The following is a 12,111-nucleotide window of genomic DNA, read 5'->3' as shown; positions in this document are numbered from 1 at the left end:
TCAAGACTGCCAGAACCGAGACCCCCGTAAGCTACAAGCAGATCAATTAAGGGGAAATGAGGGTACTCGTTATAATACATCAAGGAAAGAAGCCAACAGTCGGCGAGGCCAAGGAAAGCGTTGGGGATGGTACCTTTTTTTTTCAATGTTTAATTGGATATTCACAGAAATTAGTAATGTAATCTGTTTAGGGTGAAGATAAATAAACACGAAGTAGAAGAAAAAACAACGTGCCGATGGTGGGAACCGAACCCACGACCTCCGAATATCGCGTCCGGTGCTCTTCCAACTGAGCTACATCGGCCGCTGTCCCCCCTGCTACTTGCTTGGGTATTTATGTTGTCTGTATACGAACCTTGAGAGTGTTCACCAGCGCCACCCTCAACGATAGCGGCGGACGTAGAACGTCCTTTGTTACCGCCAGCGTCACGTAGAACGTGATCAAGAGCGAGGGCGAACGCTGTGCTAGAACCCTCTTACGCTACCTATGGCTTCAAGACTGCCAGAACCGAGACCCCCGTAAGCTACAAGCAGATCAATTAAGGGGAAATGAGGGTACTCGTTATAATACATCAAGGAAAGAAGCCAACAGTCGGCGAGGCCAAGGAAAGCGTTGGGGATGGTACCTTTTTTTTAATGTTTACTTGGATATTCACTGAAATTAGTAATGTAATCTGTTTAGGGTAAAGATAAATAAACACGAAGTAGAAGAAAAACAACGTGCCGATGGTGGGAACCAAACCCACGACCGCCGAATATCGCGTCCGGTGCTCTTCCAACTGAGCTACATCAGCCGCTGTCCCCCCTGCTACTTTCTTGGGTATTTATGTTGTCTGTATACGAACCTTGAGAGTGTTCACCAGCGCCACCCTCAACCATAGCGGCGGACGTAGAACGTCCTTTGTTACCGCCAGCGTCACGTAGAACGTGATCAAGAGCGAGGGCGAACGCTGTGCTAGAACCCTCTTACGCTACCTATGGCTTCAAGACTGCCAGAACCGAGACCCCCGTAAGCTACAAGCAGATCAATTAAGGGGAAATGAGGGTACTCGTTATAATACATCAAGGAAAGAAGCCAACAGTCGGCGAGGCCAAGGAAAGCGTTGGGGATGGAACCTTTTTTTTTAATGTTTACTTGGATATTCACAGAAATTAGTAATGTAATCTGTTTAGGGTAAAGATAAATAAACACGAAGTAGAAGAAAAAACAACGCGCCGATGGTGGGAACCGAACCCACGACCTCCGAATATCGCGTCCGGTGCTCTTCCAACTGAGCTACATCGGCCGCTGTCCCCCCTGCTACTTGCTTGGGTATTTATGTTGTCTCTATACGAACCTTGAGAGTGTTCACCAGCGCCACCCTCAACCATAGCGGCGGACGTAGAACGTCCTTTGTTACCGCCAGTGTCACGTAGAACGTGATCAAGAGCGAGGGCGAACGCTGTGCTAGAACCCTCTTACGCTACCTATGGCTTCAAAACTGCCAGAACCGAGACCCCCGTAAGCTACAAGCAGATCAATTAAGGGGAAATGAGGGTACTCGTTATAATACATCAAGGAAAGAAGCCAACAGTCAGCGAGGCCAAGGAAAGCGTTGGGGATGGTACCTTTTTTTTAATGTTTACTTGGATATTCACAGAAATTAGTAATGTAATCTGTTTAGGGTAAAGATAAATAAACACGAAGTAGAAGAAAAAACAACGTGCCGATGGTGGGACCCGAACCCACGACCTCCGAATATCACGTCCGGTGCTCTTCCAACTGAGCTACATCGGCCGCTGTTCCCCCTGCTACTTGCTTGGGTATTTATGTTGTCTGCATACGAACCTTGAGAGTGTTCACTAGCGCCACCCTCAACTATAGCGGCGGACGTAGAACGTCCTTTGTTACCGCCACCGTCACGTAGAACGTGATCAAGAGCGAGGGTAAACGCTGTGCTAGAACCCTCTTACGCTACCTATGGCTTCAAGACTGCCAGAACCGAGACCCCCGTAAGCTACAAGCAGATCAATTAAGGGGGAATGAGGGTACTCGTTATAACACATCAAGGAAAGAAGCCAACAGTCGGCGAGGCCAAGGACAGCGTTGGGGATGGTACCTTTTTTTTAATGTTTACTTGGATATTCACAGAAATTAGTAATGTAATCTGTTTAGGGTAAAGATAAATAAACACGAAGTAGAAGAAAAAACAACGCGCCGATGGTGGGAACCGAACCCACGACCTCCGAATATCGCGTCCGGTGCTCTTCCAACTGAGCTACATCGGCCGCTGTCCCCCCTGCTACTTGCTTGGGTATTTATGTTGTCTCTATACGAACCTTGAGAGTGTTCACCAGCGCCACCCTCAACCATAGCGGCGGACGTAGAACGTCCTTTGTTACCGCCAGTGTCACGTAGAACGTGATCAAGAGCGAGGGCGAACGCTGTGCTAGAACCCTCTTACGCTACCTATGGCTTCAAAACTGCCAGAACCGAGACCCCCGTAAGCTACAAGCAGATCAATTAAGGGGAAATGAGGGTACTCGTTATAATACATCAAGGAAAGAAGCCAACAGTCAGCGAGGCCAAGGAAAGCGTTGGGGATGGTACCTTTTTTTTAATGTTTACTTGGATATTCACAGAAATTAGTAATGTAATCTGTTTAGGGTAAAGATAAATAAACACGAAGTAGAAGAAAAAACAACGTGCCGATGGTGGGACCCGAACCCACGACCTCCGAATATCACGTCCGGTGCTCTTCCAACTGAGCTACATCGGCCGCTGTTCCCCCTGCTACTTGCTTGGGTATTTATGTTGTCTGCATACGAACCTTGAGAGTGTTCACTAGCGCCACCCTCAACTATAGCGGCGGACGTAGAACGTCCTTTGTTACCGCCACCGTCACGTAGAACGTGATCAAGAGCGAGGGTAAACGCTGTGCTAGAACCCTCTTACGCTACCTATGGCTTCAAGACTGCCAGAACCGAGACCCCCGTAAGCTACAAGCAGATCAATTAAGGGGGAATGAGGGTACTCGTTATAACACATCAAGGAAAGAAGCCAACAGTCGGCGAGGCCAAGGACAGCGTTGGGGATGGTACCTTTTTTTTAATGTTTACTTGGATATTCACAGAAATTAGTAATGTAATCTGTTTAGGGTAAAGATAAATAAACACGAAGGAGAAGAAAAAACAACGTGGCGATGGTGGGAACCGAACCCACGACCTCCGAATATCGCGTCCGGTGCTCTTCCAACTGAGCTACATCGGCCGCTGTCCCCCCTGCTACTTGCTTGGGTATTTATGTTGTCTGTATACGAACCTTGAGAGTGTTATATATATATATATATATATATATATATATATATATATATATATATATATATATATAAATATATATATATATATATATATAATACGGTGAAATAGGAAAGGGAGTAGAGGGACAGAATGCTGCGGTAGCGGAACAAAGTGAGGCCTACTAGCTCCCCAAAACGCCAAAGCCTCTTCCTTATCTTCTGCCACCCAATACTTCGTCGTCAGTAGCGTGACGTCCCCCCCCCCCCTCACCCCAAATCCGTTTCAAATGTGCCGAGTGGCCAGGAAATTCGAATGCGATAACACTGATGTGCACAGCTCGCTCGTGGTAGTGAATTGCGACAGGCCTCTGTTGTGCGGCCGGAACACCATTAAAGCCTTTTGGAATTCGGGCATGGCACTACTGGAAGAATGTGCGCCGCAGAACGTACATGGGGTTCATGGGGACGCAGCGACAGTCGAACTTTAGTCGGAATTTCCGAAAGTTTTCGAGGAGGGTTTGGACTGTTGTAAGGGGCCACCTGTGAAACTATACACGAAGGAGGCCGCTGTACGACGCTTTTAATCAGGCAACACATTTGGAACACTACCCGTAGCCAAAACTCGAGGACATCTTCGCATCTCTATTATGGGGTAGGTGATCAGCACTCTTGGTTTATGGTTTGTGTATAATCAACTTCCACTGGACGATGAGGCACGAAAAATGGCGCATAAAACACCCACAAAGGGTAATTTGGATACAACCGCCTGGCTTTAAAGTTTTCAAGCTGAAAATCAATAACCACCACGTCCTTCGAATCGCCTGCGGAAGGCCCCAGATCGTCTCGCGTACTCTAGCTTAGGCGCAGGGGATGCAGTGTTATCACGCACGCGTGCTGATCTATAGTCTGAGCAGGACGGTGTACACATGTCGCATTCTTGCGTACCTAGACCGTGTTCTGTGCGGTTTTGTTATGAAACCAATAACACCTAGTAATAAACGTTCAGTCCATTGGCCTCCAGCCGCCGGCTACGTTCCCTTACTTCAGTAGTAGTAGGAGTAGTATTGGTAGTAATTAGTGTTAGTAGTAGTAGTAGTACTAGTAGTATTAGTAGTAGTGTAGTAGAGGTACTGGTGGTGGTGGTGGTAGTAGTAGCAGTAGTATTAGTAGTAGTAGCAGTAGTAGTATTGGTAGTAGTAGTAGTAGCAGCAGCAGCAGTAGCAGTATACCAGCAGCAGTTGTAGTAGTAGTAGCAGCTGTAATAGTAGTAGTAGTAGTAGTAGTAGCAGCAGTGGTAGTAGTAGTAGTAGTAGTAGTAGAGTAGTAGTAGTAGTAGTAGTAGTAGCAGCAGCAGCAGCAGCAGCAGCAGCAGTAGTAGTAGTAGTAGTAGTAGTAGTAGTAGTAGTAGTAGTAGCAGCAGCAGCAGCAGCAGTAGTAGTAGTAGTAGTAGTAGTAGTAGTAGTAGTAGTAGTAGTAGTAGTAGTAGTAGTAGTAGTAGCAGCAGCAGCAGCAGTAGTAGTAGTAGTAGTAGTAGTAGTAGCAGTAGTAGTAGTAGCAGTAGTAGCAGTAGTAGCAGTAGTAGCAGTAGCAGTAGCAGTAGTAGTAGTAGTAGTAGAAGAAAGTTGAAGACAGAAAAGAGTGAAAAAAAATGTTTCTTCAGTGTGCTTTCTATTAAGGGGTTCGTGGGGAGGTGAACAGATCCTCCTTAAGGCTCTTTGATGTTTAAGGATGGCTACACAGCGTCTAGTGACTGCGGTTTGTGGGGTTTCACGTCCCAAGCCATCTCAGGCTGTGAGAGACGCCGTAGTGGGAGGCGCCGAAAATTTCGGCCACCTGGGGTTCTTTACCGTGCACTAAAATCGCACAGCACACGGGCGCCTTGCTTTTCGCCTCCATCGAAATGCGGTCGCCGAGGCCGGGATTCGATCCCGCTTCCTTGGGAACAGCAGTCGAGCACCCTAACCACTGCGCCAACCCGGCGGGCTCTCGTCCAGTTCCCCGTCGTTGGCGCCTCCCGGTTGGCTTATGCTCGGGCATCGGCGTCGGCGCGTTGTTACCTTTGTAAGCCTCATGGCCTGGTATCCACGTTATGAAGCATCTCGAAAAGATTATTTTTCTTGCCTTGAGTATACGGATGGCCATAGTGGATATGCGTCCGCTGCTTGCTTCTTCTGCATGCTTCTTGTGAGTCCGTAATTTTTTGTGTAATAGCCTCCTCGCCCTGGTGGGTGATAGCGAGAGCGATTGCCGCGCCCTCAGCCTCAAGAATGCTGTTGCTCTTGACCAAGGCGCAGTTGATTTCCCTGAGCTGGTGATCAACCACTCTGGCTACCGCTCCGTATTGTTCTTTCGTGTTCTTTCGATCTTGCCTCTCTTCTGGCCTTGTGTATTTTCGAATGCATGTTTTTCGGAATCGAGTTGACCTTGAAGGAACACTAAACACACCCAAAGATGCTACGAAAATCTGATAAACTACATTTGGTGACACTGTCGCCGCATATCCGGCAGTAAAAAAATCAAATAATTGCTGAGATATTGCGATAAGAAGTTGAGGTTTTTTCTTGTTCCCGCCGGTCGAATTCAAACTATTTCCTCCGACTACGTAGTCGGGGTAGAGTGACGCACACTATGACGTAAACGGAGACTTCGTGATTGTTAGCGAGCCGGCGCGGCCTGCGGCGTCGCATCCCTCAGGGGCGAACAGGACAACAGCGTACTCGCAATCGACCATCGGCTCACAATAAGTGACGGCAATAGCCGAAATAAATAAAACGATAAAGAGAGTAATTTACCGAGCGATGGTCCCATAAAGGAAGAAAAAAAAAACATAGAGCGCTTGTAATGCACAATACCTTATATGTTTCTCGAGCCTGCGTATAAACAAACCGAGCCCTCTGTCTTCGCAATGCTTCCCGAAATGTTTACATCCAACAAGATTTAGTTACCAGCAAAATAGTGTCCTCGCCGGTGCGCTTGCCAGTTTTGAAGCTTCGTCGTACTTTTTTCATTGCGCCCACGGTAGCAGAGCATGCCTGAAGAGCCTTCGCCCCTAAATTTGCCAGCGCTGTGAAATTCCACATGTTGAAATGGTTCTAGCGCACAATATAGTGCGCATAGGCATCCAGAACAATAGCTGCAAGTCGTGAGAGCAGGCAGAATGATCTGATGGTCAAGAAGTTGTAATTTTTAGACTGGCAGCAATGGCCTCTACACCTCAAAACATATTCCATAATAAATGCGGCCATACAATAATATGCGGAAATATTTCCCAGCTCCCTGAGGCGCGGTGTAGCCGAGTTTTCCCTCCGCCGGTAAAAACTCGGCTAAGGGCGAACCCGCTGCAGAAACGACTGGAAAGGGGGCGGAGGCTGCTACGTCGTCGGATCAGCCAACAGCTGAAGGCACTTCGGAAGGCAGCTTCGCTGAGTCCCCGATGGATATGACAACCGCCTTCACGAAGAGACCTCGAGACTACGAAAAGGTACCAGCTACAGAACGGGAACTGCGTTGACTAGAAAAGCAGTGGAGGGCGCTAAGAAAGGCAAGTTAGCCTTGTCGAAAACCTCGTTGCGGTCCTCGTCGCTCGCTCGCGACGAGAGACTGAGGCAGTGAGCCTTCAGTCATTGTTTGTTAGTATGGTGTATTGGAAAAAAACCGCTAAAAGTGGGCACTCTAAACGTTCGAAGGCTCACCTCAAGACGGAAGCAAGTGCAGTTGAACCGTTTGTTGAGCGAACTAGATTTAGACATCGTAGCCATACAAGAAACAAAGGTTGAGGATGAGCAGCAAACAGATAATAGGGTGTTTGGTTTTCGGTCACGCTTCAATGTTTGCGTAAGCCATGCAGTTGGTTTGTCGGCAGGTTGCTGTCTTTTCCCGAGGAAAAGTGTAGGCATAGCAGTGGTGTAATAACTTGTGAAAGGGGGCGTTTCGCCTTGTGCGACATCAAGTACGAAACCTGTGCGGTGAGTGTGGTGGTCCTGTATGCACCAACGACACAAAAAGAACGGCGCGACTTTTCTGAGCAGTTGGTGCCTTTGCTTGAATGCAGTCGTGCGCTTATATTTTTGGGAGATTTCAACTGTGTTGTAGACTTTAAGGATTGTTAGAATAGAAATGTTGGAACAGACCAAAGTGCCGAATTGCTGAAGTGTGTCCTCAATGAGAGCAGCTTAGAGGTCGTAACAGTCCTGGTGAATGGTGAGAAACGTGTGCATTTCACACATTTTCAAGGTAGTAGTGACGCGCGACTTGGCAGAATATATGTTTCGCCGGAGTTTTCGCCTACCTGTGAACAGTATGAAGTGAAGCAAGTGTCATTTAGTGACCATTGCTTAGTTACGGTCAATCTGGGCGGAACGAAGCAGTGTAAATAAAAAATGAACTGGGACTTTTGGAAAATAAACTCGAGGCTTACAGAAAACTAACTATTTTTAAGAAAAGTTAAGGAAAGCATGGATATTTTTTATGAGAGCGAAACAGGCTGCATTGAATCCTGGGAACGTTTTAAACAGGAGGTTAAAATGAATGCAATTGAGCACTCTTCCATCATTAAGTATCAGGAAAAGAAAGAAGAAAAGCAACTGCAAGAGCTCTTAAAAAATTTAGGGCGTTAAGAACAAATGCCGGGTATGCTCATGCATGATATAAAAGGCATCAAAGTTAGGCTAGAAGCTTTGGATGCCGATAAGTACAGAGGCGCTGCGATAAGAGCGCGCACGGAAAAATGGCTCGGTGGCGAAACGCCAACAAAACGTGCCCTCGCTGATGAAAAGCGATATGCGCGCGTGAACGAGATAACGGTTATCGAATACAAGGGGCAGAGGCATGATGATCAGAACGGAATTACGAACGCCTTCGTGGAGCATTACCGTGAGCTGTTTTCGAGCAAAACACCAAGTGAAGAAGGGTTTAGAGAAAACTTTTTGCCTCTGATACCAATATTAGGCAAAGAAGTTACTGAAGAGTTAGAGAACGGAATAAGTGTGGAGGAAATAGAAAAGGCCATTGATGAATTGAATGTCGGAAAGTCACCGGGTCCAGATGGTTTGAGTGCGGCCTTTTACAAGAGCCTTAAAAGTGAGTTATCTATCATGCCCTATAGGCGTTTCAAGGAGTGCTTTGATGTGGGTTATCTGCCACCGTCGTTTAGCAACGCGCATACGGTCTTGGTTCCCAAGACTGATGAGCCAGCCATGCTTTTAAAAGTTACAAACTATAGACCGATCACGTTAACAAATGTTGATTATAAAATTCTGATGAAGGTGTTAGCTAAGCGATTGCAATACATTATAAAAGATATTGTTGGACCTCATCAAACATGTGGAATAAAGACCAGAAGCATATTTAATAATATTCATGTAGCGCGTAGTGTGTTCGAGTGCTGAGATGCTGTAAACAGGAGAGTGGCCATGATTCAAGTGGATTTCGAAAAAGCATTTGATCGTGTGTCTCATGAAATATTGTACTGTTTGTTGGAACATATTGGTGTTGGTGCCGTTGTGTTGAAAGGAGTTAAAATGGCTTATGCATGTTCTACATGCCTTATGGTTAACAAAGCGTTATCTGAAAGAATTGATGTAAGAGCATCTCCTCTTTGCTATATATTTGGAACCATTGTGTAGAATGGTAACTGCTAACGAATACATGCGTGGTTTTAAGCTGAGAGTATGTGAAGTGAAAATATTTGCATACGCTGATGATGTGGCGCTTTTTTGTGAAGACCGCGAAAGCGTTTCGGAAGCTTTGAAAGTAACACAAAGGTTTTGCAGGCAGACTGGTAGTGTTGTTATTTGAAGCAATGTCTCGGAGTCTGGCGCAGGGAATGGGAAGAGGAACCGGAACTTTTCTGTGGAGTAAGATGGGGCTACAAAGCCCAGAAATTATTTGGGAGTCCCTTTGGACAAATGCGGAGAAAATACGAATTACTGGAATGAAAAAGCGGAAGAAATACGGGAAAGGACGACAGGATGGATGGGACGTAACCTCTCGATTTTCGCCCGTGCGACTCTATGCAATACCTTTTTGGTGGCAAGAATAATGTATTTACTTCAAGTATTGTATTGTACTCGAATCAATATCCCAAGGTTCCATCGTTATTTGCGGTCTTCATTTGGTCGTCCAACTGGGAACGAATTAGCAGAGATAATCTCTTTTGGCGAGTTAAAGACGGAGGTTTGTGTCTAATGCATCTATATGTGCCGCAGATGGTTTTAAGGTTTTGTTCCATACGTGACCAAAAAGATGCATTCCTGCGAACTTTTATGCAAATCATGCTATCCAGTGCAATTCCAGAGCTTATAGTCCCTTCGTGCTCTGCTCGGGGATACACTGTGTCATGCTTCCTGCGAGAAGTGGTGTGGTCGTTCAGGTTTTTGCGCGTGCGGTACTCTGTAGAGTATTTAACGACGGTACCATGTAAGCGGCTATACAAGGATCTTATTTTTTTTTATTTGATACTGTGAATCCCATGAGGGATTGTAACAGGAAGGGCTGTGAGCATATTATACTAAAGCATAAAAGCATACACAATAATACATGGTGTAGAGTGTTACATGCAGCTTACAACAATAGAATAACACAGATAATATCACTTATATTAATTACATGATTGCGGATAATACAGCGAGGAGATCAGTATTAGTTCTAATTGACTGTCAAAGGCACAATCAAGGTTTAAAGTACTAAAAAAGGAGAAAATCGACTATAATGAATTCACAGCTTGAATCAGGCACAACAGGCAAGCAAAAATACCAAGAGAACAAGGAAGCATAAAAATAAGGAATACAATTGTTACTGCAATGAGTATAACTCATCTGCAACAAGGGAACAAAACTCAGCTAAGGACGTTTTGTTAGTAATGCACGTGTGTAGATTGTTCCATTCTCGTGTTGACCTTGGAAAAAATTAGTATTTGAAAATATCAGTATGAAATGAGAATTCGCTTAATGTATGCGTAAGGTTTTAACGGGTTAATCTGTTCGAGGACGTCGGCATGTACTTTGTAATAGGCAGTTTTAGTTGATTGTGTATTATCTGGTATATGATGATACGTCTTGCACGATAGGCTCTGTTTTCTAAGTTAGTAGTTCTGCACGTTTAATTCTGTTGGTGAGTCTGTAATGGAGTCTGAGTCTGTGAGTCTGTCTGTGTTTATTGCATATAAATCTTAGTGCCTTTCTTTGTACTGCCTCTAGTTTTAGAGCGCAGCTCTTTGGCGGCCGTTCCTGGGTTTCGCGGCGGCGTCGGCGTCGGCCTCGTAACCAGTTCCGCCCCCCTTTCAGCCCCCCCGTTCGAGCCGGCGCTTTGGCCACCGGAGCCTCGCAGGAGGAGGGGGGGGGGGGGTGCACTCAGCGGCGAATGATGGGGGCAGGAGCGCGCGCAACTACCGGAGCACACGAGGAAAAAAAAAGGGGGTCGCCGGAGGCAGCGCTAGCAGCGACTGACTGACCTCGCTAGCTAGTCAACACAACGTGCTGCGTAGAACACCGTCGCCGCCATGCAGAAAGAGGAGACACCCCCCCCCCCCCCCCCTCTTCCTGAGTGGAGGCGAGGGTGCTCTCCGGTTGCGGAAACGCCGACCCGCTCCGCAAGTATGCGGGCGCACCGAGACGACCGGTCCGGAGGGGGATACAATAGCGCTCGCATCCTTCATCCGCAGAAAGCAACCGTACAGCGGCGGATCACGGTGCGTGCATCCCGTTCTCACTCGCTTCCAGGCTCGCTTCACTCGCTAGCGGCGTCAGCGAGTCGCTGCTATCTGTTCGTTGCGCAACGTTCCTATGGACCCACGCGCTGCCTCCCGCAACCTCCCGATAACTCAATTGCTCTCTTCATTTCTCGGACCACAAAGCTTCTTTCATGACAGCCAAGAACTGTTAATGGAGTGTTTCTTGAAGGAATACGTGTGAAAAATTAAAAAAAAAAGAAGTATGTAATTGTGCTTATGTGCCTTGCTCGAAATCCTTGCCTCTTTTTTTTCTCTATTGGTTCACGGGAAAGGAAAGGCGCAGTATTTGTCACATTTGCTCTGTGGACACCTGAACCGCGCCGTAGGGGAAGGGAGGACGGTGGGAGTGAAAGTGGAAAGACAGAAAGGGGAGCCGTTGTGGAGGGCTACGGAGTAATTTCGACCCCCTGGGGATCTTTAACGTGCCCTGACATCGCACAGCACACAGACGCCTCTTCGTTTTACCTCAATTTATCGAAAAGATGAAACAGCTGATGAGCTGCGCTCAAATTTCGCATTAGGAAGTAACATAAACGTGGGCATTTTTTTTAATGCGCTGTTTAGTAAACGGGAACCAAACGATATTAGCGTACTGTAGTACCGGTCTGACAAGTGTTTTAAATCTAAGTAACTTTGTTTCAGGTGGTGCTAGTTTAAGACGCCTGTTAATAAAGAATAGCTGTTTTAGGGCGGTTGACGTGATGTTGTTAACGTGAGAGTTCCACCGGAAGTCAGAAGTTATAGTCACACCAAGAAACTTGTGCTCATAAACAGATCCAAGCGGAACGTTGTTAAGGCCGGGTGCACTGAAATGCTGATGAATGCGTTTTTTCTTGTTATAGATAAAAGAACATACTTTTTTAAGTTGATATTCATTTGCCAGTCCTGGTACCACTGATATACTGCTGTTATGGCGTTGTTTAAAGTTAGATGATCATCAATGGAGTTAATTGCCTGATAGAAAATGCAATCATCCGGAAAAAGTTTTATATTATGTAAAGCGTAAGCTGGTAAGTCATTTATAAATATTAAGAATAATACTGGAGCTAGGACACTTCCTTGGGGTACACCTGATGAAACAGTAGTTAAAGCGGATTTCTCGTT

At 46.2% G+C, this 12,111-nt stretch overlaps 2 non-coding genes across 2 annotated transcripts; both read right to left on the bottom strand.

Moving 5' to 3' along the window:
• Positions 1–1,704: 1,704 nt before the first annotated feature.
• TRNAS-UGA (transfer RNA serine (anticodon UGA)) lies at positions 1,705–1,777 on the bottom strand. Its single transcript has one exon. It is a non-coding gene; the product is annotated as a tRNA-Ser (tRNA).
• Positions 1,778–2,686: 909 nt separating this feature from the next.
• On the bottom strand, positions 2,687–2,759 carry TRNAS-UGA (transfer RNA serine (anticodon UGA)). Its single transcript has one exon. It is a non-coding gene; the product is annotated as a tRNA-Ser (tRNA).
• Positions 2,760–12,111: the final 9,352 nt, after the last annotated feature.

Source organism: Amblyomma maculatum, chromosome 8 (genome assembly GCF_055883805.1).
Source record: "Amblyomma maculatum isolate TAMU_Amacu chromosome 8, ASM5588380v1, whole genome shotgun sequence".
In the NCBI taxonomy this organism is placed as follows: domain Eukaryota; kingdom Metazoa; phylum Arthropoda; class Arachnida; order Ixodida; family Ixodidae; genus Amblyomma; species Amblyomma maculatum.
Note: the sequence above shows the minus strand (reverse complement) of the source record. Positions and strands in the feature narration are given on the sequence as shown.